General features: G+C 36.7%; 1 protein-coding gene and 1 long non-coding RNA gene across 3 annotated transcripts in view; both read right to left on the bottom strand.

The window, feature by feature from the left end:
* LOC126914140 (protein split ends-like) overlaps positions 1–25,416 on the bottom strand; it is a 380,706-nt gene that overhangs the window by 194,069 nt on the left and 161,221 nt on the right. The gene's annotated exons all lie outside the window — the stretch shown is intronic.
* Positions 583–8,147, bottom strand: LOC126914175 (uncharacterized). Its single transcript, XR_007709600.1, has 2 exons — positions 1,062–8,147; positions 583–966 (listed from the first exon to the last, which is right to left on the bottom strand). It is a non-coding gene; the product is annotated as an uncharacterized LOC126914175 (long non-coding RNA).

Raw genomic sequence — 25,416 nt, 5'->3', positions numbered from 1 at the left:
TCGCGTACAGCGTCTCGAAACCCTTCCTTAAGAATCATTTTTTGAAGGAAGTACAAGGAGGACACGCTCTCAGGATCGCCTTGAACCGCTCAATTATCGAGCACCTTAAGCGGCTCGACTCGCAAGCGAGCAAGGACGCGGCAAAGAATATATACGAGCGACATTTCTCGGTAACGATAATTGAAGCGATGTGCACACGTCGAATCGAACGAAAATCGCGACCTACCAGGACAAACGATCATCGATGTACCTTCACGAAGTGTATACACGCTATACACGCGTCTCGTTCGCTATAGAAAAGCAGTGAGGTCAGCCGGTGGTTATTCAAAAGGCGCCCATCGTCGTCTTTGCGGTTCTCGACGAACATAATTCCTTCGTGTTCTTTCTCTGCCTCCCTGTCTCTCCTCTCGACGACCTCTGCGGTAATAATGAGTCACCTTCTGTATGGATAGAATCTCGTTGGCTTCGACGAAAATAGCATTCCACGAGTTGTATCGCCCGATAGTCTTCGCCGAGCTTTGTTCCTTCGTTCCCTCTCTTTCTCGTTCTAATTCTTTCCTTTCTGACTTTCCTCATTCCTTGTTCTTTTCTTTCATTCTCGTCTTATTTGCGAAACGAACACGCACATCGCGTTCAGAATTCTAATTAATTCCGGATCCGCGGAACGATAACCGTTTCTTTTGATGGACGCATTTACAGAAACCTTGATCGAGAGTAGCGCAAGTGGCGAGCGTTAAATGTATAATATTTCTTCTCTAACTCGAGCGATATCTCGTTTATACATAATTCATACAAAACGTTTCATTCTAATCTCACAAACTCATAGCAACGACATCGCGTTACATCTTCGAGCGATCAATTACTGGAATAATCTATTAACCAACGGTAATAGCATATTTCTCGTTCAAGGCAGATTTCCATAATATGCCTGCATTCTTCAATCTCATTGAGTTAGAATAATGGTATCTAATTAAAACAAGGAAATAAGATCTTGTCCGTAATTTTCCACCATTACTAGTTTTAAAAAATATTTATTATTCATTTGCGTTACATCGTCCTACCTTGTGACGAAACGAAAAACTTTCGATATCTTATTCCAGGGCAGATCAATTAATTTCACCATACAAGAAGGACGATAATAGCGTTTCGTTGGAACGAACACGTCTCGTCTGATAGATCTTACTGCTATCATCGTCATCTGGAACGGACGCAGCTCGCTCCGAGTCAGTAGCTGATTGCAGCTTGACATTGAGCCACGTAGACGGCGTCTCATCCATTTTCCTGCTCACGTGTCTTCTCGTCAATTTAATAGTCTCTCCTCGATTCTTGTCACCGCATCGATAAAGGATCTCGACTAATTTCCTTTACGACAGCGATGAAACATCAACGCACACGTCTTCGTTTTAATTAGTTGAAAAATTATATCCGCTTGCATTTCAACAGGGACTAGTTTTTTAATGATTAACAACTTGCTCCGCAGGAGAAGATTTAGAGCGACTCGTAGTGACTGCATGAATTTTTATCAACCACTTCCCAAGATATTTCTGTTCCATTATATAATTCCGCGTCGCTTGTTCGAGAAACTTGAAATAAAATCTGTTATCGATCTGATCGCGAATAGTTTCTGCGATCATTTGCAATAATTGGTTATATAACGGCTTATGAAATGGGTGGCATTTCGTAATTTACGTCGTAGGAGACCTTTTCTATAAATATAACAGAACGAAGATTTCGAATATTCGTAGTCCGAAATACAGATATTCAACGCAAAGAATCTTCATTATAGCAAGAAATCTGTACGTATATGGAATAGTAATGGAACAGTAGTCAAATTGAAAATGAAATTTCAATTGATTAATCTTGACATAAAATAAACTTACTTTCCACAAACGTGAATTATTTCTAAAGATATAAATAATAAATTAATTGGAATGCACACTGTTCCAAACTGTAATTTCTTGTTTTTATGTGACATAAAATAGATCTGAGTGTATTTTAATCGGATTAAATTATTATATGACAATATAATTATTAAATGAATAAAATATAAAAATGTTCTTCTTCGTAGTTATGAAATAATCGATAAACGTACTAATAAAAACCGGAATATAGTAGAATGTCATAATGAAGCACGCGGTATGTAAATGCTAATTCATAGTTGGCACTTGAACCGAAACAATGCGTGCATTGTAAGTTTCACCTTGGTCGAGATGGAAGGAAGCATTCAAGTGCTATAGTAATGAAGCGAATATTCAGATTGCGTCATTTGTGCTCGTCTTTGTAAACATAAGAGATTGAAGTGCTCGTATTTTCGTTACGCTTATAAATAGCTCTTAAACGTCACAACTTTTTCACATTCCTCTTCTTCGACGTTCCGATTCAGAGATCGCTTCTTTTATCATTAAAAAGTAAATGTTTATGAAATATCGTATGCGTTTAAACGTTTAAACAATTCTAGATAAAAATAAAAGATATATATATATAAATGGTATTTTACACGAACAGATTAATAATAAATATAAATAGATGCAATGTCTCGTGTATACTCCATCCATTTTCAAAATTTATTTAGACCTTTTCGATTTCAGTTTCTCTCTTAATAGCTTTTAACGTCGCATTAGTTTTTGTTTAACGACTTAAGTCTAATATTCTTGGCTATATATGTAATCACATACACATCTAGAAATAATTATTGAACATGTTTCTTTGCGATAGAGATATTTTTTAAATGTTATAACTTATCTTCGAAACATTACACATACATATTCCACTTAGAACTAATTTTTCCATCAGGCATTTCCATAAATTTCTTAGATAACATGGTCGTTCGACGCATTAGAAGTCGAAAATGTTTTCTAACAATGAGTATACGTATTAATTTACTAAACTACAATACATAATATTCCCTAATTTTTGTCGTTAATTTGTTACAATAATAATGTTTGATTATTTTAAACACTCTTCTTTGCATTGGATCTGTCCCCACGTTAATTTCATTCTTCCGATAAATAATTACTTATAAATTGAGAAACTTAATGTTTATTTAGCTTGCACTTTCACATTGTTGTCTTAAATATTCTCTAATAATGAGTCATGCATTCTACGTCGTCATGGAAATTGTCTGTTAATGAATTAATGAATGTTTTAAGGATATCCATGTTATCGAATCAGAATAAATCATCGCGTAGAAAGTCGATATAGCCTTGACAAATATTCCCCAATTATAAATGCTGCTGTTATTACGATGTTATATAACTTATGTTTATCGCCGATGAGCAACAAAGGAGATACCGACTGTCTTATCAAACCCATTGTTACTCGCATAATCACTTATGAAATGAATAACGTAATTCGAAGACAGGCTACACGCGTTATAAGAGATGTCAGCAAAACGTAACCAGCTTATAAAATAACACAAATTTAATTTTTAATCAACAATTAATATGGAGTTAGATATTTATTATCTTTATTTTAAAAATTAAATTTCTATATGTATAGATGCATATTCAATACTTTAATATATTTATCATTATAACTTGCAATTAGTAGAATATTAAATTAGAATATTAAGTAGAATAATGAATTTATACAAGACGTTTATATAAAACGTTTCGAGCTTGTGAAATTCGTCGTGTTCTTGTTTTCAAAAATAGATTCGAATGTAAATTTACCACATCAGTAATTTTATGCAACGATAAAGCTGTTGCAAAGTTTAATAAAAAAAACCTTCCTTCAGGAATAAATATCCTTTATATGAATTAAATATAAATAGACTCAAACCATAAGTAGAGATATTTCATTTCTATTCAATTGTAATTTTATTGAAATTATTTTTATCCAATCAAAACAGAATATAAATCTTTTACCACACAATGGTAAAAAAATTTGAAGAATTATTTTCATGAATGTATCACTGTTTGAAACGACATTAGCTTATATAAGTTTACGCAATAAATGATTACATGATGAAACTGTGCAGCCAGATTTATATAGCCCGACGTAAAAAAGTTGGCGGCTTCCAAACGAGTCCTGACAGAATGGAATTTAACAATTCCATTATCTATTTTGAAAATATACAACACGTTAGAATACGCCTCGCCGTTCTCCAAAACGATGAATATTAAATGACGACAAGCCTGACTCACATCCGTGATCATATCTGGTGACAAAACGATCAAACTTTTTATCTGCCAACGAATTAAAAAAGTATCTCTTGGACTCCTATTTCACTCATATTAAAACCTGACAAATGTCATAAATCATTGATTCTATCGAAGTTGAGGGAAAAATACATACATATTAACATATTCGCAGCTATGTAAAATTACATCATTAGATAAACTGCAGTTGGCTGATGTAAAATTACGTTCTTTTACAAGTAATAATACTGATTCGTGCAATACGTGTCAGTATTAATCCGTACACGGCTTATATTAATTTTTATTATGTAATCATGTTAACGCAATTATTGCATTTTAGCTTTTGTTAATTTAGACAAAATAATGTAGGAAGACAGACAATGGACAGCATGTTAGAATAAACGTTATTATTTAAACCAAAGATATTTCGGGGAAAAATAAATTTACAAAACAATTTGCGTTTGAATGTACAATTCGTATCACTTTTCTTTCATTTCCATTTTTTCATTTCATTTTATTTGCAACATAATAATTTATAAATTTATTTATCTTTTTATGATATCGATTCCTTATCAATGTGTCAATTTTTAATCTAACAATAAGACACAATTTAAGTTGAAAATGAGAAACGGGTGGTATGAATGTGTTCCTACTGTAAGGAATATTTGTCTGCCAATTTAAAGAAACAACTATTTAATGTTTGAAATCAAATTTCACAACTCACGTTTCGTTGTTAATAAGAAAATTGAATGAAACGCGGGTTTACTTATACTTTTCAAATGACCTTTAACTTTCGAAAAATTACAACGAAAACTACTCGCGTATAAAGGAAACGAAACAAGAAAGAAGATGAACTGAAAATAATTCGTCTACGAGATACGTACACAGGTACACGCTTCTGCAGTCGTGCAATCGTTATAGAGGTATAAGTAAAAGCTGCCGCGCAACAATAACGCGTTTTCAGTGGAAAAAAGAGCAGAAGAGAAACACTTTTTCATTTTGAATTCCGTAACAAACAAAAGAGCGCTATCGCAGTGAAATATCGTCGGAGACGCACACTTTGTACAACAGCGGATGCAATCGCTGTTCCAAACTAACTGCCAATGTTCGTTTTCTGTACAATCTGCCAGAAACTCGTCTGCCGTCCGCGATTGAGTTTACGATCGAACGCTACTGGCCCTACGGAAACTTTTATAAGTTCATCCATCGGTAAATGCATGCGGGAGTTACGATCGATCAGAGGAGTCCCGAAGGGTGTATTCGATGTTTCCGGATGAATAAACTGGCGATTTAAAGAGAAAAGACAGAATCACATTCTATCTGAAAGCTCTATCCATTATTCTTATCCAAAATTCGCGAATTCGAGATTTTATCTCTCAGTGTCTCGATTAGTTGTTCAAATAATTTTTAATTCGTACCATTTAATACAGGCAAACATGTATCTATGTATATACACTGGTGCGCAAGAATATTTGGTCCACTCAGAAACATTTCGCGAATTACGTTAGGTATGTTATACAAAATTTTTTGAAAAATTATTTGGCGCTATAAGAAGATCCTGATTGAAATTCTCTTGCGAGGGAAGATTAGGATATCTTGCTAAAGTTTCAAACAGATCTGAAAATGTATATAGAAATTACAAGATATTTAGTGGAAATATATTTAGCAGAGATCACGAAGATGTTTAAATAGTCAGTTTTATTCCTCATAATAATAAAGATCAATATTTAATGGGACCATCTTTGACGCTTATACACAACATACGACATACACAAATACAAGAAACGATCCATATTTGTAGAAAATTTTAGCATGAATTTCCAAACATTCACGGATACCTATAGCAAACTATCCTAATGTTTGTGCAATTATACAGATTCCTCATCGAAGTACAATTTTGTTCGAAGTTTCCTCAAGATAAAATCTTCGCTGACTGTACGACGCTATTCCTCGAGTCTCTCAATTAACTCCAAACACTCGGATAATACCCTTTACGAACAAAGAGATACAAAGAGCCTCGGTTTTTTCAATCATTCAATAACGAGCCACTCCCTCGTATTAACACAGCGCAACCGGTCGTTCGGTATGTGATCAGAATACCGATAAATCTTTGACGACTAACAACGCTTAATGCTCAATACAGATCGCAACCTCTAATTACCAATCTCTCCTGCTTGATACCTCCTTCGCGTGGCTCGTTCGTGCGAATCATACGAGGCAAAAATTTTGATCTTTCTACTACGTGTCTCGAGGCGAAAAGAAGAATGCGTCCTCGCCTTGAGTCGGTTATGTGCGAAACATCAACGAATAGGAAGAAGTGGAAGGGAAAAAGGAGAGGAGGAGAAAAAGAAGGAGAGAAAGAAGGAAGAAAAATTCTTTTACATGGTAACGACGCGTCAAGATGACGCGTAGGGTTCCAATGAGAGGTCTTTCTTCGATTCCTTCGGTGTGACCCTCTGTTCGGCTTTACGCGCGTGTGTCACTGCCACGTGGCAGTTCTGGTTGACCTTGAATAGTCAGCAAAACATACTGGCCAATGGAGATGTACGCGAAACACGCCGCGGACCACGTAGTATGTATAGCGAGCTCGAAATGCAAATTAGTCGCTTCCACGAATTCATCGATGCTAATATTATGATAATGTATGACGAGCCTCTTCAGCTATTTCACCGAATAAAGATCGATGAATGCAAACACCCGAGTTACGGATATTGTGTCCGCGAATATTTTTCCCGTGTCCGACGACGATCGCGGTAAATCATGACCGGCTCGAGTGACAAATGGTCGAGCTAGAACAACCGACCGATTAAAACGTTATTGCGTGTTATTCTTTCCATTTCTACGTGTGTATATGGGAGAATTTTGCGCCATATTTGGAACAGATTGCTAAGATAACAATGTTCGCAAATTTTGATTAACCCATTGAATATGACCTTTACCGATTTTGATGCAACAAAGATATAAAATTGTATGTAACAATTTTTACGAAAAATGGTTTATATTCTATTGATTTGTTTTTAATATCACGCAGCACGATTATCTGATTTTTCCATACTCGTTATACTACAATATTAGATGGACATGTATGTTCAATAAATATTTAGAAATTACATTAAATTGCCCACCGTGTTTATTTATTTCATATTATTGATTTTTGGTATTCTATGAGATAATTCTAAAATATGATATACGTATGTACAGAGAATCAAAGACTCAAAAACATTCAGTGAAATACACTGGAAGGTGTAAAATGTAAATTAAATAAAGGTATTATTCACATTAAAATATCGTTCTCGTAATTTTGTTTTCGTCGAGCAAAATTTGCTGATTCACCAGTTAATCAACACCTCGCTCTTCCCATCCTAAATCCGTCATTGAAACATACCACATCTCTTTTACACGTGAAACAACCTCGCGCATCGATTCCCTTAATGGCTTTCCACTAGTCGATCCATCAAATCGTCAAACAAACGCAGATAAGTAAGACAAATCGCGTGATCGAGCGGTCGAATCATATCGCAATTACCTCGGGCATGTTCTAAGCCCAATTTCACCAGGGATGTGGCCACCTATAGCCGTTGCCGGAAATGAAATTCGGAGGATAAAATTCCCGGTGGGGGAAATTACAGCTCTGCTCTATCCGGCAATGATAAATACGCGGCTCGAAGGCAGAAGAAAGAGGAGCTGGCGAAATCGAGGGAATAAAAATGTGGGAAACGAATCGCCGTCCGGGGAGAATTAGACCGTGAACGAGTACAAACGGGGATACACGAAGAAGCAGGCACATTTGGCCGTCGTGGGTACTGACATTGCCAAGCCAGCGGACCAGCACAACCATCTGATAGACGCGACACACACTGTGCTCCGTCTGGAGGTTAAACCGTGCGGTGAACCAGGGACGATGCAACCAGCGGCTACGACTCACGGACACGGAACACAGTTGGGTCAAGGATTCCGTGAATTTTCATGAGAACAACCAACAACGTGAAGAACTGGATCCGATCTACCAACTGGAACGAATCACTATCACGCGAGGTTCATGCGCCCTGAGACACGTATTTTCAGGAAGACGTCACACAGAATTTCGTTCGTGCGCCCATTTCTATAGTTAAATGTAATTAATGGAGCATTTTTACTAGTGCTAATGAAACAACTAGAATTCTGTGAAAGAAATAAATTTACAAATTATCCGTTAGCTGATTATTCTGTTTGATTAATATACTGTAGCAATTACGAATCTTGGAAATAAATCTTGTACGTTGCAAGTTATCCAGTTTGACTCTAATTTATTACTTTATTAATATTGTTAATTGATGTTGTTATGCGAGAGAAGCGTGATTAATTCGGATACCTATATTGAAATGTAACATATCAATATGTTTAGTCATGTAGAATAAAACTGGAGATATAGGGAGAATATAATATTTGTAGAGTTAATTTCTCTCCATCTTAATTCATTATTTGCGATAGTATGATTTTTACTGTTTGTCTTGACTACTGATGGAGTTGGCTCTTAATTAAAATTATTAAAAGATAAAGACGTTTGTCGCGTGAATGTATGTAAATTCACACGCTATAAAGAATAAATATTACTCGTACAGATACATAAATTTCCAAGAATTCACTTTGAGAGCCATAAAACTGGAATTAATGGAAAAAAATGACACAATATCTCAAACGAAGGTTCTACTAGCTAGAAAGAAGCAATAAACATCAATCAGGAAACTATCGTGATAGCCAAGTAGCACAGATGTTTAGCACGAGTTCCAGCAAATCTTTTAACTCCTTCGCGTCCACAGTCGAAGATATCTATGTCGTTTTATGTAAAAGAAAATTGCAAAAGACTTGTTTCTAAAGGTAAAAGTTTAGCATCGTGAGCCATGTTTCATTTGCTAATGAGATGTCTCTGGAACTGATTTCTAATCGAATCTATACACAACATTGCTTGACGAAACACGTAATCCATAAATACGAGAGAATTAAAAGCCACGAATTCCTAAGTGATAAAAATTACGTTAATCAATTTATATTACGAGTTCTCCACTCGAATTTACATCATCGTAAAAGATATTTTTGAACAGACATACTTGAATTTAGCAAATCAATTTTTAACAATTTGACAATAATTAATTTAATAATCATTAATTTAATAATTTGACAATAATTAATTAAATAATCTTCGAATTTCCCGATAATCGATCTTCTGGTAATAACTAAAGTTATATTGCACTAGTAACATTTCTGACTCTGATATTAGTTCAGTCATGTAAGAGAACTCAAATTATTCAGGACCACATCCGATCAAACTATCAGAAATCGTACGTGCACAGTAAAAATTTGTATTATTTTAAACTCGACATTGCTCTACGACGCACAATCAAAACCAGGCAATCAAAAGTTGCGTAATATAAACGTGGCTAGTATAAACACACAAAACAGGCAGATCAGGCGTTAAATGTGTTTGTTGCGTACGCCGGAGGCCGTGAAGCGAGCGCGAAAAAACGATGTCGAAGGCGAGACAAGCGAAAAAGTGGCGGGAAGGTTAATTTATTCGCGACAAGTGACGCCGGGTCGTTTGGAGGTTGAAGCTCGGAGGTTGTGGAAGCTTCTCTGGTCGCAGACATAAAATGCGGGGCCCTGATGTCGAGTCAAGGGTACGTGAGAGTGATACACGACTTCCACAGGCCTGCTCGTGTTCGGCCGTGATGGCTCGGTCTCGCGGACTGCTTCACCTTGAACGATTCGCGGAGTTTATGGCTTACGGAGCCACGCGTCGCGTCGGCAAAAGAGCTGCGTTGTCTTGGACACGTGGGAGTAGACCGGCAATCGGTGAGAGATCTCTCAAGGCCCGTTCTCGGAAATCATTTTTGAAAACAGTCTTGTTGCCTTCGCGGAGGGCCCAGGCTAACGCGTACACGCGCTCTGGCCCTCTTCCTCTTCATTTCTTTCTTTTTCTTTTTCTCGGTTTCATACGCGAGCCTACTCGTCATTCGGAGCTAAGTGGCGCAACAATTTATGAATTCCAGCCCGCCGAGGGAAAGATAAAGATTTATACCCGTTTCGGCATTGTGTTCCTTTTGCATTATACAGCCTCACGTGTATTAATTAATTTCCCCGTGCCACAAACTGCGTTTCCATGGGAAGCGAACCGGTATCATAAACGACGTTTAAATAGAGTGCTCGGGACGAACGTCGTAATTTAGAAGCTTCTTTCTCTCTCTCTTTCCTACCTAACTGCCCAGGTTCTTGTCTTCTCCATTCTCTCTTCCTCTTTGCCTTTCTCTTCCTTCCTTTTTTTCTGTTTCTCTTAAAATGCAATTAAGAATCTCACCGATCAAGATGGTATTAGTGTGTTTTACAAAGTCGTGTACACGCGAGCCAGATGCCGGGACGCAGATACGCGCAATCCTCCTGTGCGTCGTCTGTTTTCCCGCGAAGTCGTTTATCGGGACCCGAAAATACGCCGTGTCCTGCATTAATCATACGAAACTGTTACGTTAATTCCGCGACGATAAATCTACGTCCCTGTGCCAAGTAAAAATGATCACGCGTTACAAAAGCTGTTGAAAAACAGCGGAAGAGAAAAGGAGAGGGAAGGAGGCAAACCAACCACGAGGCCCACCTCGTCCCCTTGTTCCTGCCGTACCCGACGATAATAAATTCATTTTTAATCTCTCTGATTCTCGGTTAATATATCAGCGGCGACCCGGCTTGACCGTGCCGCACATTTGCGGTAAGAAGAAGCCGCGAGCTACGATCCGCTGGATCGTACGTTTTTCTGCTAGCCTAACCGCACTGTGAAAACCATCGCATAAGAGCCATGAGAACGCCACGAACGAACAAGGATGGAGAGATGGGAAAACTAAAGTGACCGCACGGTCCACGCGGCGAAAAGGGGTGAATTGCACACCGGATACTCGTCGGTCGGCAATTTGAGTTATGATGCCGACGCTCTATAATCGTTAATTAAAGCCGGCTATAATCTTGTTTCACGATCGTCCCATTGGCCGCAAATGATATTTCTTTTAGTTGTCACATGGTAGGTAATCCTCTTTCTTTTGAATACTGGTTTGAATGGAAATGAGAATTGATAGTGATCGAGTGGTATTATTCATCCGGTTGAATGTAAGATTGTTTATAATTTTTACACTTCGATTGCCTGCGTAGATCTTGCAAGCGTACTGCATTCAATCGTGTAAATATTACGATATTTAGTAATATGAATATTAGTATTTTTTAATGACTAAAATATCGCGTAGATTGGGATTTCTGGATAATAAAACACAGGATAGAAAACGTTACATGATGGCATTTAAAAATGCAAAGGACATTCCAATGTTTTACTAAAACAATGGTGTTTCCATTATCTGTAATACTACAATTGTTATCGATTAAGGTAATACTTCTTTTTCGTAGATCATGACGATGATTAGAATGAATCTACGAGATCGTGAAAATCGTTAGATACTCTTCTTCCAGGATATTTGCGCTTTTGTATTATCAGAGATAATGGGCAAGATATCCATAGTAGTTTCAAATGCAAAAAGAATTACCATATAAAGAGAGTAATAAAAATCATTTCAAAAAGGTTTCTTCTGTAAAGCTATCCTGAACATGTCAATCGTTACCTTGAGTGATAGCAATATTTATAAGTAGATATTTTTCGATTTTTCTCGCAAAAAATTGGTAAAAGAATTGGATATATAAGTACGATATAAATATTTAATATTTGTACCACCGTCGTGATGCTAAAGGAATTAACGCCAATAATCGTTGCATGGCATTGTTATATTTATAACTATACTGTTTACGTAATGTTACTGATATTGTATGATAAATTCGAAAGATTAATTCACACGATTCTATAAATAGTTATGAGATATGCGAGGAAAATTAAAAATGTTAATATCGAAAAATAAAGAAACGATAAATGAAAGAAAAATTCTGATTTCAGAATATAAACAGGTCTATGTATAGCTGTGCGTATATCAAATGAGCAATAAATATTGCAATTGTTAACAGCTGACCTTAAAATTCAACCATCATACGTTTTGTTTTATCCGTAACATATTGCAAAAAATATACACGTCATATATATCCTTGCGTTTCTCATATCCGGGATAACAATAAAATAAAATGTACGCATGAAAAGAGATTAAATAATAAATGCCGTAAACTACATTCTGCAATATACAATTTACACATCAATATTTTGTCTTCTTCGTTGCTAGCTTTCGTGTACATTTTACTCCCTTAGATTTATCTTATCCTATAAAATATTCACACAAGTACAAGCAAAACATTTCCATAAGTTATCAGGGAAGAAATACAGCATATGCAAGAATTATAAGCGAAAAATAAAGGAAATGTAAGTAAACGGCTTCATAAACTATAAACACATTGAACGCACAAACAAATTAACAGTAAAATTAAGTTAAACTTGAAATACAAACATTATCTAATATTTTTCCGACGATTACGATTTTCTGCGGGTTTTGATGTTTCTGATAGGATGTTACAGGTTTTATTCCCGGTTTGTAGTTTATGTTATTAATTTAACAATTGGTCAACAGCTTTGTTACTAGATTAATAATACATAATTAAATATATCATTTGAAAAAAAATGAAAACTTTCGTAAAATTCTCGATCGTGTTTTGAGATTAAAATACATAAAATACATAAAATTGTGTTTTCATTAAATGTGAGGAACTGTACAGAATGCAGACAATACACAGAAATATACGAAATATCCAAATTCAGATATTCGTTCTAATATTTAATGAACGAGACTTTAAGTTTCATTTCCTTAGTTGTTTATAAACATATATCTTTACCCAATCATGTATATCAAATCAATAATACACATTACAACTTGTACACGGCACGAAAGGCAGTAAAAAGGTCAAAGAAAGGGAACCCTTCGCGATTACGATATTACTAGATTACTCGATCGAGCAGAATTTCAGAAAAGCACGCTATTCTACTAGCGTAGCCTGAACTCTTCGCTTAAAGCAGACAGAAAGTGTTCGATCGCGCGAGACAATCTCCCCAAAGCAATAATTCTTAGCTGCTCGGTGGAGGGAATGGAATCCGGAATCCCGAGCGAACGTTCGAATTACAGGCGAAGCAGTTGATCATCGTAAGCTGAAAGCACAATTTGTATCTCACGATACGATACCGTGGACAGGATAAAGCCGAACATCCTGTTCCAAGGGCAACCGAGTCCTGGCTGGTGCAGCTGAACAAGCGCGCCCTCTGTCGACCGAGATACTATCAACCTAAGTACCACGAGATATACGAGCTACGATTGGCATGCACGAAGCGTTACCACTTACATGTACGCCGTTCCTCCGCGATCGTCGATTTCTTTTTTCTTTTCCCCTCTTTCGAGTTGCCCCGGCCGTCTTTCTCCTCAGCCTCGTATTCTTGTCGAACGCGTTCTTCGTGCCCGCGCCCTGATAAAAAAGAGATCGGGGCCTCGTCGGGAACGATAAGACCTAGCCGAGCCCCGATCAGCGATGATACGTCGAGGACAGTGTTTGGAATGCCGTGTGAAATCGCTGGAAAAAATCAATACCGATACGACGTTGCGCTCGATAAACCGTTCACGGGAAGGAAATCGTTGTGCTCAGACTGTTCCGCTCGTCGACTTCTGCTGTCTCTTCAATTGTCAGACGTTCCAATTCAGTTGCGTTATATATTACATGCATTTGGTTGTTTTTTCCAATGATCGTTGTGATCAATGAAGGGCAATGATAATTAGATTCTTAGGCATATTTGCGAGTATAAAAGATTCGAAGGTGAGAATATATTGATATAAGATTTGATATAAGAAATACGTGTATAAGATTTCCGAAGTAAAGGACATTTAGTAGCTGTTGCGGAAAATTTAGTGGGTGAAATAAATCTTTATGTGGGTTTCACTTTTCCGATTAATAACGATATGAATTTGCACGAACGTCTGCAATGTAGTTAGAATAAGATTGGAGTATTTTAATATTATATAGAACTACAGGCTTGTAATCTGTAGGTAGCCAAATATTTTAGCCGATATATACGTAGATAATATCTATCTATTTGAATAAAAGAATCAACATTGGTTTTGTCAGAAGCACCTGTATGTAAAGAAAGAAGTTTAAAATCAATTTGTAACCGGATTCGTAGTTTTAGCGCTGGTGAAGATTGTCTTTTTTTTTTTAGTTCTTTTTCTTGCAAGAAATGTTAAATGTTATTGTTAAGAATCAATCGAAGTAACTTGTTCTTCGCATAAATTGGATAAAAATTAGGGAAAAGCAACACGATATACTTCCTAGACTCTATCTCATCGATCAATTTCACCTGTTTTAATGAGGTTTAGAAAACGGTTTAGAAAACATCAATGACGTATTAAGTGCTAATGGATTCGATACTTTTATAATTCGAGTTAAATACAAATTGATAGATTAGACGTCGCAGGTAAAACTAGTTATTCAACGTTGTTATATCTTCCTGTACGTCATTAACTTCGCCAATAATTCATTTAATTACGTAGCTCGAAGAATTAGGAATCAGTCGATCTACATACGGGTGGCATTAATTTATGGTGGGATTATGATCCGGTTACTATAACAAAACGTTAGTTTCACTAACTCGTTTCGAATCACGTCATAAAATTAGAAGACAAACCTGATACACGGCGATTCTCGTTTTCACTGTTCGATCGCGTGTCCTCTAATCACACGATGTGGTCGACTTTAACGTTGGAGTGGACATTTTATCCGCTCGTACGCGTCTCGTTTTTCGCGCGATCGCCGCGGAAATGCGCGTGATTCTAATAAACTTAATTAATTCTCTTACTTATACCGACCTGGATAAGGATAATGTTTTCGCATTAAACAAGCGACGAAGCGTGTTCCCCACCATTCGAATTCTTCGAGCTGAACACGTCAACTGACGCGATATCTTTCATCGAAGAGGGCAACCTGGCGTGTCTACCTAATGAAAATGCGTACACGTTTGAAACCGTGACGAGTCACACCATCTGACTAATTTAAACTTGGTATTTGCACATTTTGTACCTTCCACGAAAGTCTGTCCCCTTCGTCATTGGCGAATTCGTCATTCGGATCATTTTTGAACCTTTATGCAGTATATGTATCGTACTGATTGGAAAGGTCTGTCATTTTTGTTCTTTGAGAGAGGAAAATATTCATTGGTTTAATTGAAACTTCTATTCGTTAATCTTCAATCATATTTACATATTAAATCCTCTTCTATAAAAAATAGCTTAGAAAGTTATCATGGAAATTAGAAATACACAGATGAAAACGATTGTCGAATGTTTTATGATCTTGAAACAAATAAATTTCGTCGAAAAGTAACATGTATTATGTAACCTAACATTACGATTTATAAAATGTACAATGGCTATAAAAATATTGTTATTTAGAATAAAAGTATTTGTTATTATTGCATTTATATATTAGTTAATTAGATCCAAATATAATCAATTTTCTATCATTTATTACTCCTTTCATATGACGATGAAAGCTTGATACTATGGAAGTGATATGTAGAATCTAATCAAAAAAGATCAAACACAGCTGTGTGCAAATATCTTTCTATCACTGCATCTTCACATTACAATTTTCCAATCTGCGTCCTTAAAAAAATCACCGATAAGGACAGCTTAAAACAAATTTCCACGAAACAGTGCATTTTTTTCCCAGGCTTCGTCCGTAACGTTGATCTTAGAACGGCCGAATTTCGATGCTACGTTACTTTTATTAAAGGATAGCCTTAACGCGGTATGGCAGAGTGGCTCGTTTCGCTTGAGGTGGCTATAATGCACGAGCCGCGAAATTAACGCTGCACCTGGCCGAACGAAATTAACGCTGAACACGATAAAAGGGAAAAAACGAGATCGATCGAAGGCAGACGAAGAGGTGTACGACACGGAAAGAGAGAAATGTGTCGAGAAGAGAAAGGGGAAAAGAGAAAGGACAGTCGACGACAGCTCGGTCGATTCTCGGTGCTCGCATAGTGGCAAGTCCGACGCTTGGGCTGGCGCAATACCGACGACGACGTTGACACCGGCGTCGTTTACCGGGGATCTCATGGCGACGACGCAGAAACAAGGGAGAAACGTCGCATAATGTGACTAACGTAATTAAGCCGACGTCCGCGCTGAATTTCTCTTCGTTCTCGTATACTTCGTGTTTTTCCACAGCTTACGGATCACACGGATCTTCTATTTTAACGCTCGCGTAGAACGAATTCCCGATGGAGTTTTTACGTTCCATTCTGATGGAACGAAATGACCAATGGAAACCAAACGAAATGGTTTCGATCGCTTCAAGTGCCTGTAGGTATTGTTGTTCGAATTGAAAGTTCGTACACCTCTTAACTTAGCAATAGTGTGCTAAGATATGATTTATTCCATTATTTCTAAAAATGGTGTTTATCTTGTTATTAACTGCGACAGATACGCTGCCAGTGTCAAATTTAGAGTTTTTTTTTTTTATCTATTATTATAGAATCATTTTTTATCGTAGATACGTTTATAGCTAGAACATTTAAATTTAAAAAATATCGTCCGACTCTGGACGAAATTCAATGTAGGAATGCGATCTCTAGATAAATTTAATATGGATGTAGGTAAAGAATAAATTAAATATAAATGTAGGAAGAATTACAAGCACATAGTATAAATTAAAATTTAAAAGAAGCTTGATAAGGGTATGTATGTCATGCCTTATCATGCATGGCCACGTTATCAGCCCACCGCCCCCTCCCCCTCCAGCTATATCAATTAGGTAACTACAATATAATTGGAAAGTTTCAATGTGTCATATAAATTAGATGTTAAGCAAAAAAGGAGACAACGTGAGACACATAGTATAGACAACGTGACAATCCTTCCTTGACTATAATCGTATACATCGTGTCTTTAACTAAACTTTTATAACAAAGTTTATTATTTTTACACGCTATCAACTTGAACGATCAATGGCGATGAAACTTTTTTGTCTTTACATGCAAAAGTCAATGAAATTCAATGTGCGTAACTATATAAGTTAAGTCCGTTTTATCGTTTAGCAGAGCTTAAAATAAACACGTTACAATCTAATGGTCGTGCGTATCATGAGCAGGCTGTGCGTGTTTCAAATAGCAAGACTGTGCGCTTCTATAATAATACGCTGACCGATATCCCCTTTCATTCAACTTTTCCTTCGTTTGAGCTGCCAGTTAACCGTCAGTATCAACATTATCATCGAAAAGATCACTGGCTACGGTAGTTTATTTGTGTTGCAAGCAGTCTTTCAATTTCTGAAACGGTAATGCGAAACGCATTGCAAGGTGTTAATGGGTACTTGTCGGAAGTAACCGCAGGTGTTGCATTTTGTTTGCCACAGCTATGGTTCGTTCTCTTCTCCCCCCCTCCTTTCTAAATTATTCCTTTCTCTCTTCTCGTTTCTAAGTTATTCCTTTTCTCTATCTTTCTCTGTCGCTCGCTCCTTAATTATTCCTTTCCTCTCTTTTCTTGTCTTGCTCGCATTTTTCTCTCGTTTTCTCGCTTTTTACCTCGTTAATCAGGGGTACTGATACAATAATGTGGTGATTAATTCACAGTTGATATCGTAGATGATCGTAGGTGATCTATAAATTGAGTCAAATTAACTTAATTGTGGAGCTTTCTCGAGGATCGCTTATGATCCAACGATATCAACTAATACGAGTAGATATTTAAAAAGTTTCAATTTATTTACCAATGTAAAAAGATACGTTTATATAACTAGCAATAATAAATAAATGAAAACTTCAACTAGACGGAGCCGACTCCGTTCCTGACGTATTTCAATTTACCGAGCGTCGTTCGTCGACTATTCGCATAGACCCCATTTTATTTTTTTTCTCTGTCCAGGAAACGCAGGGCTGATAAATCGCCTGTCTAATTAATTAATCTCCAACAGCGATGTTTCTTTCTTTCGCGAGTGTAAACAATTTGTTCAGTTTTCGAATTAAATTATCAACACAGAAACGCCTCCGAGCGAGTTTTTGCTGCAACGACGAATCACCGAGCAAACCTGCAATTGTGTTAATTAGAAAATAAATTACATCGAAGCTCTAGCCGTTAGAATGCTTTCTCCTTGAACATTGCGTTTTAATATTTGATATTCGTTTTCCAAGTATCTTACCGATCGTGCTGTTGCATTTAATTAACAAAACAGATATCCACGAGAACATTCAATTAAGTGAATCGCTTGCGATATGTTTTTATAGCGGCTGAGGCAATCGTTGCAAATTGATTTAAATTATTGTTCTCGTCTGAGCTTAGTATTTCATTTCATTTAGCAATAAATTTATCGATATTTTTTATAAAAGTAGTCTCCATAGAATTAAAGGCCGTATGAAATTTAAAGAATTAAAATATAAAATAATCTGATAATATAAATGAATTGATAATATAAATAAAATGAAAATTGGAATGATATCATTTTGTTTTTATTTATACCTTTTTCAACAAAGCTCCACTTTGAACGTTGCTTCATTTATTCAATGTTAACGTTTCCAACTGGGTCAATCAAAAACTTATTCAATGCTAAATATTCTAAATATTCCTTCACTGAAAATTTATGGTACAATAATCAAACGCGGCAAAAATATTTGCTAGATGCAAAAAGAGTGCATATGTTAAATATGTGCACATTTTGTTAAAAAAAGGACAATACTTTATCGTTGGAAACTTTTGTACAGTTTTTTCGGCACGATGAATATTATCGGAAAAAAACCAACCGTTTTATCATTTTATTTTTGACGTAAAATATAATCTCTCAGTTTTTTACAAAGTATTGTAATAATCATACATTTTTATATGCATATAAGCTTCGTCTTTAATGGATTTTTACCAATTTAAAAATTGATTAATATAAATTTCGACGAAAAGATTTTATTATTCGTTATTTTTAATTCAGACCTAAATTTAATACCTCTTTCAACGAAATATAAAAATCTAGAAAAACGTATTCATCTCGCAAAAATTATACGTATGTATCGATATTTGTTCTATTTCAGGTGTGGATATTACTCAAAATATTTGAAAAGTATTTCAATTTCAATGTAACTATTTCAATAATATATCATTTCATTTAAAATAAGCACGCGCGTACATGTTTTAGTTTATATGAATAAGCAAATCATTTATCTTCAGATTGTTATTTATCATTCTATGGAAAAAAAAATGAACTAGAATAGAAAATTGTTTGAAAACGGTCTATTTGATTTCAACATAAAATGAATAGTAGAAATGTCGTTATTACTACTTCTTTCTCCAAATGAAATTTGCTCTAGCTTATTTTATCCCAGCAAAGTTTTAATTCTGCTCAATCACGATTCGACCGAATTGGAAGAATTCGAAGAATCCTTGCCGCAACGCAAAAGTCACGAGAAAAAGAAGCGAGCAAACACGTAGAACTTTTGTCCTCTGTCCGATTAAGCTCAAGGTTCGAGAGGAGCCTCGTGAGCAGAAACAATTTCGATCCAGGCTCCTCTGCTTCGACCTGTTCCTGGACAAAAAGGCTCACCGAAGTAATTCTGGGCACGCGTCAGCCCGTCTCGCCGATTAATTTCACTGCCACTGCAAGATGAAACGACAAGTTTGTCGATTCTTAACCACTGCCCGGCTAACCTGACTGGGAAAATACGCGATCTCTTCTTTCGAGGAATTTGAGGAAGCTGCGAACCGATGGACGCATACGAATAACGTCGAAGAAGCTCGAAATTTCTACTTGGGAATCTTCGTATCTAAATGCATTAACGTCCAGATTTTTTTTTTAATTTACTACCTAAAGAATAGAAGCTTCCTTTTCTTTCATGCTTTATGAATATTACAATATGCTTCCTGTATTTTTAATGCTATATAAAGTATTATAAAAATTATTCGTTTTTCTTGTAGTACATACTATTTACACCGGAAGATGGCATTTCCAAAATCCTCCGGTCAGATTCTAAAAAATTGCAAATGAAAGCGAAAAATATAACACTAGTTAATGCTATCCTGTTTATAATATTAAACCTCTGACACGCGATGTTACATGATATAATGGTTCAGTAAGTTATTAATTAACTACACGAAGAACGTATCTGGGTACCTACTTTTGGTAAAACAAGTCTCAGGTTTTATGGTATTGTGTCTACTTCACAAAACTATTCCAGGAAATCTGTTTCTATCGTGAATAACTCTAGTAAAAAGGCTAATTGTTCTCGTGAACTAAAAAATATTCCATCTTGAAAGGATTAAAATTTGTTGTAAATGCATATAAAGGAAGAAGAAAAGCAATAAATATGACTCGGTATAAGATATCATCTATGTATTTATACATTCTGTTAAATCTCATTATACATCGAAACCAATAATAAAGATTTTAAAATTAAGAACAAAGCGTAAGGAGCCCGAACACTGCTTAACAATCGCGTTATTTTGAAATTGGATCGACGGATTCTTTCTTGAAGTTCCGTAGGAAGAAGGAAAAAGGGAGGAAAGGTGATCGATCGAACAGCTTGGCCGTGGAACAGGGACAGCCCGGGGCCGATAATAACGGCGTAACAGGTTCTATCGTTTCATCGCGGTATTTACGTTCTATTATCCTCGGTGCTGGCTCGTATATCGTTGCCCCGTGAATTTCCAGAAGAACGAAGTAGTCCATGAAGAGCAAGAGAAAGAGAGCGAGGCACAAGGTCTGGTCGCGTATGCCGGAGACATTGTAGTATAGACTGGCTCTCGGTGAAGTAATGGGCCATTTATTTTCACTCGTTGACCCCCGCCGAGACTAATGTGTCTCAGCAAGCTTTTTCGCATCCCTACGCGGCGCCCCTTAACGTTCTGTCGCTCGAGTGCTTCTTACAAAGTTGCCTCTCGCCAGGCCCCAAAGCCCTAAGAACGCCGATACGGAAGCTCCGGACCAAAACGAAACCAACAAGGGAACCTTCTACTTCTGCTGGTCCAAGGCTGCCACCACCCACAATCACTAGACCCTGGTCTTTAGTCTATGGCCTCGTCTCTCGTCGTCGCTAGACGGTTTCGGAGCAAACGAACGAGAACTCGGCATTGACGAGAGCAACCTCTCCCTTCAGACACAACGGACTCCGACGATTCATCTGCCGTCAGCACGTTGCGAAACTTTCGAAAGAAATCCTCGAATAAGGCTCAATGATAAATGAACGCTTGTTTCGCGGTGTACATCGCGCCTTGGTAAACTCGATTCATTTGTTTCTTGAGTGTATGTCTACCTTGAAGACTGATACACGAGAAAATTTGTGTGACTCGGTTATGGTGTGGTGTGTGTCGAGGTTGAGCTTACTTGGTGTGTATCGTCGTGGTGCTTTCGTTAGGTGAGAAAATCGAGACGATTTGACCTGAAAAGTTACAAACATGAAATTTTTACGTCAAATATAACGTAGTTTGGGTTCATTCAATACACCCAAGCTAATGAAAAATTTGATGATGTGATTTTTACGGACGGTATCATTGTCAACGAACATAGACAATTAGATACTAGATTTAATAATTGTAGCAAAAAGATGAACAGGCAGTTTAATGGCAAAACGAAACTTCTCTATGACCTGCAGCATTACTAGAGTTACATATGTCGTACATAAATAAAAATTTCAGTAGTAAGTACAGCTGATAACATTCTGTAATAAGCCTAATTCTCTTCTAAAAAAATCCGCAAAAGTAAATCGATTTATGTAATTTATCAATTTACACGAATTAACTTTACATAATATTATTACATCATATCATAACAGTTTGTACAAATAATTTTAACAGGAAAAACACATATTATCTGAATTAATCACTGGATATTCCCAAAGTATCTTTTATCGTTCTGATAAAAAGGAAACATTTCACCTATAAAAATTCCATCAGCTACTGCAAAGATACGTGGCGATTCGCTCGGTCATTGAACTTTGATTCGCTTATCTCAGGCACCAGATGATTTTACAACAAATCACCTCGCCTTCTTGGAAGAAAAACCCTTGACTACGGCTAGGAACGCGAAAGAACACTGCCATGAGGAAGCAACGACCGGCGGAAAAGAGAATTCGAGTAGAGGAGAGACCGACGAAAAAGCTTCGAGAAAAGTTCGAGGGGATTGGACGTTGGAAGGACCGTGACAGACGTGCCGGAGGGATCGAAGAAAAAAAAGGAGACAGGTGGGTGGAGTCGAGGATGTACCACGGTGATTTCACATCCAGGAAAGCCGTGCAAGTCGTCGTTCGGCTGGAAGCTGGCCAAATGCACTTAGCGTTCTAACAGAACTAGAAGACCATCTTTGGATTATCCTTCTCGATGGCGTACAAACTTTTTTCATCGTGTGTTTTCCTAATCAGTGTACAGTCTACATAGTTGAGTGTTACAACTTTATTATATGGAAGAGTAATAGGTGTAAAAATCAACAACTTTATATTTGTTCCAATAAAATGATAAGATTAATATAGTTTTTAATAAGATTATACTGCGTATCTAAGAAGAACAGTATTACAATTCAAAATAGGGTTGTTTCAACTCTTTTCTAATAATATACCTTTTTAATGCCTTAACTAATAGATTGGAGCAAACTAAACTGAGAACATCAGTTATACATTCATTCATTTTACAGCTTAAAATGAAATCTAAATTAATTTTTAAACGTCTATTTATATAACGCTCATAGCGAACGTGTTTACAGAGACTCAACAACTAAAGATTATTGCTTAAATCCAATAACAAATCGTTCGTTGCTACATGATTGAATAATTAATAATTTTCTATTTCACGCTTTCTATCTCAAAAGTATTTCCTGAAAAATTGATGTCTTCCAGTTTAGTCATTCTACTAGCTAACTGACGATGTAATAATAGTTAGAATGTGAGATAATTTGTGGTGTTGAAAACAAGTTTGATATAATCAACTTTAGACTTTAAACATTATTAACTGTTTGACACATATAGCACCTCCAACGCTAATACAATTCCCTTTAGTGTGCGGTCATAAATCACCTTCCAAATTGTCGAGTCTACCTTACCCTCCATTCATTTAGTGAAGTGCACATAATTCCAACCCGGATCATTTAATTACGAAATCACATCCCAACTTCGCTCCCTCAACCATCAATGGTGGTAAGGATATTTCCTGGAAATTCATATCTAAGAACAATGTACAGTACGTAAACCGAAAGACTAAACTTAACTAACTGCCTGTGTCAACTTTAGTGCAACCTGCGATTCGATAAACTAACTACCAGAAGATCAGAATTATACCGTGTACCTGTTTCGTTCAAAATTCAGATTTCGTATTGATTTTCTCCTAATGTTTAATAAGAATATAAACTCCATATTACAACTAATAATTGAATTCAACTTTATTTAACCATGTTCCTTTACTGAAGGATCAAAGAGTAACATTTAATTTTCTGAAGAAAGGAAGTCTATTTTGCGACATTCCTTGGTCTTCTTCTCTCACTCCTCTCATCTTTTACATATGAAATAGTACTGATAGAGACGTGAAAATACATTTTCCACTTTTACGTAATGCCGTACAATTCCATTGAACATCGAGAACCTCAATTCTTCCTATCAGTCAAAGTTAATAAAGTCAACGGACGAATTAATTAAAATACATACTTATTTCCCAATCCTGGTGCAAAATTATGAGAAATAAATACTTCGCGCTGCAATGGTCAAGATATAATCTAATTCGAGCAGGAAATCAAACCGAATCAAACAAAAGGAGCGCCAGAATCGTCGATTCGCTCAACATTGTGTATCTATGGTCGAGAGAAGAAATGGAAGCGACAAAAGAGCAGTTGAGCGCCAGTGATCAACGCCAACGAGGAGCAGTGCCAACAAAATACCGGTAGAAAAGGTCAGATAACCCTCGTATTTACCAGAGAGGATACGGTTGGATATCCAGGCAGCATCCCCTGGCTTCTTCGAGCGATTCTCGCGGCGCGTAAACAGAAAAACAGAGAGACACTCTCTGGTGAAAGCAGCCTGTAGCCGGTCCTACTTTCACCCCCGAGAAGGAAATCGACGGAACTGTCCAGCCTGAAGCCATAGTGTATTACCACTTCTGACTGGCTGCTGGAAGCCACTTCTTCGTGGACAAAGGGCGAGGACAAATACGAATGACGTTCGTCGATTTGAGCGACAGAGCACCGTGAGATAAAAGCGATTTCTAAAAAGCTTCGCAAGCCGAAGGTGTGCTTTGATCATCCCCTGGATAACATAGCGGAGAAAGGGTGCGCTGGTGTTTTTGTTTCGCCTGTTTGCACGCCCGATTTAAGTGTTTACAGCGATGTATTAGAGCTAGGGAAGATAAACAAATGTGTTCAACGATACGCAGGGTCGATTCGCTTTTCGTATCAAGATGATAGAGGACTTGGGGATGACAGCGACTGTGAACGCGAGACTTTTCTTCGCATCCTACTGAAGAAAGAACGTCTGACGTTCGTGTAGCTCCGTGACGGAGATTGATAGTTGCTCGTTCTCACTTTTTCCCTGTTGATGGTACTTATAATACTGTTCAATGGTTTTGAATAAATTTTCAACTTATTGCTTGACATTTCGCGATCGTGCTTTTATTGCGCTTCGTTTTAGATCGGATGGATGAGCTCTTAGAAATTACGCTATTTAGAAGAAATATTCTGTTGAAATTTAGGGCTAATTGTGATATATATAAATATTCATTCAGACGATACTTCATCTTCATTAGAATTTGAAAGTTATTTAGAATATTTACAATCGCTATCTTACATATTTCACGCAAACAATAATGATAAAGAAGAGGGAGAAAGAGAAGTACAGAAAATTACTAAAATGACAGTAAAAGAATAAAATGCTAAATTGTGCAAATTCTACGGCACAAATCTGTTTTTTTTTTTTTTTTTTTTTTGTTTGCAATAAATATACAATACAAATACGTTATGAAAAAGGAAAGGGGAAAAATATGGAATTTCTATCGATATTATCGTGAATGTATATGCTGTTGGTAAAACGAACGGCAAACGTAAACGATTTTCACAAGTAACATCGACGGACGGACGGTTTTCCACCAATTTACTCGAAATTTAAAACAAACTGTCTCTTTTTTACGGGCGATTTATTTAACGGGTCTCTGGGAAAATGAGCAGACAAGAAGGACTGAAGGACTTTGTTATGGATATTGCCCGGAGCTGGAGCTCGAGTCGAGCGTAAAAAACCTCTTTGGATAAAACAGGAGAAGAGTAGTAAATGGAACGCGACACTTATAATCTT

Source organism: Bombus affinis, chromosome 3, assembly GCF_024516045.1.
Source record: "Bombus affinis isolate iyBomAffi1 chromosome 3, iyBomAffi1.2, whole genome shotgun sequence".
Classification (NCBI taxonomy): domain Eukaryota; kingdom Metazoa; phylum Arthropoda; class Insecta; order Hymenoptera; family Apidae; genus Bombus; species Bombus affinis.
Note: the sequence above shows the minus strand (reverse complement) of the source record. Positions and strands in the feature narration are given on the sequence as shown.